Source organism: Ovis aries, chromosome 2, assembly GCF_016772045.2.
Source record: "Ovis aries strain OAR_USU_Benz2616 breed Rambouillet chromosome 2, ARS-UI_Ramb_v3.0, whole genome shotgun sequence".
In the NCBI taxonomy this organism is placed as follows: Eukaryota; Metazoa; Chordata; class Mammalia; order Artiodactyla; family Bovidae; genus Ovis; species Ovis aries.
In genome coordinates, this window is record NC_056055.1 from 12,245,864 (window position 1) to 12,248,001 (window position 2,138).

The 2,138-nt window shown below is 40.1% G+C and overlaps 1 non-coding gene across 1 annotated transcript; it reads right to left on the reverse strand.

Annotated features, from left to right (window-relative positions):
• Positions 1-1,830: 1,830 nt before the first annotated feature.
• Positions 1,831-1,902, reverse strand: TRNAC-ACA (transfer RNA cysteine (anticodon ACA)). The gene has a single exon. It is a non-coding gene; the product is annotated as a tRNA-Cys (tRNA).
• Between the last annotated feature and the right edge of the window lie 236 nt (positions 1,903-2,138).

Genomic DNA, 2,138 nt, shown 5'->3' on the forward strand with positions numbered 1-2,138 from the left:
AATGAGTGTTGGAGGAGTGTTCTTGAGCTGGTCAGAGGAATGAGATCTACCACACAGGTGGAGGGCTTGGCCTCACCGCAGAGGCCAGGAGTTTATCCAGGGCCACATGAGGGACGGAGGAGAATAAAGCACACAGAACAGGCTGTCAGTAGAAATGGTGGTGGGAGTATGTCAGAATCTGTTCCAGTTGCTTCTGTTTTCTCGTGAAAAGGAAAGCAGGCTCATAGTGTGAGAGAGAAGATGGGGCGGAAGTGTTGAAGGTGTAAGATCCCCTGGAGAAGGGATAGGCTGCCCAGTGTTCTTGGGCTTCCCTTGTGGCTCAGCTGGTAAAGAGTCTGCCTGCAATGTGGGAGACCTGGGTTCAATCCCTGGGTTGGGAAGATCCCCTGGAGAAGGGAAAGGCTACTCACTCCAGTATTTGGACACGACTGAGTGACTTTCACTTTACTGTATTTTTTTCTACCTCAAAAAACAAGTTGTAATACTGTCATTGCCTCTGAGAAGTACTGGCTATTTTTGCTTCCATCTTCCCCTTCACAATTTCTTTCCGTGTTCTTTCACTCATTGGAAAGCCTTTTAGTGGTTTTCTCTTTTGAATTTCCAAAACGGCTTGCACCCACCATTATTATAGCACTCTTCAATAAACTGCAATCATTTCTTTATGTTTCTGCCTCCAACCTCACGCCTCCTATGCACATATTTTCCTTCCCAGCCCCTAGTACAAGATCTTAATGTTGCAGATTTTTAGGTAAATGTTTACCAAATAGAGGAAGAAAGGGAAAATAAAAGTTTTGCCTCTTTTTCCAGATTTTCAGTTCAAGTTCTGATATTCAAAGATTAAAAAGCATATCATTTTGTGTCTCTAGAGATAGATTAGCAGTGAGGTTTTTTTTTTTCCTTTGGATTTATTTTGGAAATTCCATTTATTTACCTAGTATTTGTTATTTTTCTTCTGGTATGTCTGAACAATGAAGAATATTTCTTGGCACCCATTTAACAAGACACATTCAAAAAAGATTTATTTTCTAACAACTGTTTCCCTGTCAGATAATGGCAAATTACATAAAACATTTTTAGGTCAAACAAGGCAACTGAGAAATTTTGACTTTGACCACGACTGAGGCAATTTGCTGTGGAGATGGCTGGAGGCACACAGAGGTTCCTGAAGCCAGTTGGGGACTGTAATTGATTTCAGATGTTCTCTGAATAACACTGAAGATAAATGTCCCAGAGGTAGATTATTGGAGGGCTTTTTAGCTGTTTCTAATAAAATTTTCCTTAAAATTCCAAGATTTTTTTTCTACAGATGCATATAATAATTCTAGCATGAACTAGTGGGCCTGAATGAAAACTGCACATGTTTGTTAATAATTTTCCATTTTCCCCTAATTATGAAAGGAATTCATGGTCATGGTAGAGAAATTGAAAGTTACAGATATCTATAAAAAACAAAATAGAAAGAATCACTGGATACTTACATACTTATGTCTATCTAGTTGAGATCATATAGAATGTAGTTTTGTATATTAATTTTTATGTGATATTATATCCTGAGCTTTTGCTGTCATCATTACAGATATTTCAAAGTATGAATTCAGTAAGCTTATAATATTGTACAGCAGTTTTTTCCTTCGCAGTTTTCCATAAAATCTTAGGGAATCATAGAGTTGTCTTGGGGCCACCACAGAGCTTGGAAAGTGAAAGTGAAAGTTTCTCAGTCCTGTCGACTCTTTGTGACCCCATGGACTGTAATCTACCACACTCCTCCATCCATGGGATTTTCCAGGCAAGGGTACTGGAGTGGGTTGCCATTTCCTTCTCCAGAGGATCTTCCCAACCCAGGGATCGAACCCAGGTCTCCTGCATTGTAGGCAGACGCTTTACCATCTGAGCCACCAGGGAAGTCCTGCAGAGCTTGGGGGAAGCCAGAATTGGGACAGAAGCCAAGTCTAGGCTCCCCTTGTGCTTTTCAAGCAGAGCAGCTCCACATTTAACTAATTTACATACTGGGCTTCTCGACAAAATTCTCCTTGAAGAAGGATTCCCAAGCATATCAAATTTGAAGTCGATCACCAATGAGCCATAATTTATTCAATCATTTCACATTTGTTGCATAGCCAGTGTTTCTATAGTCCAAG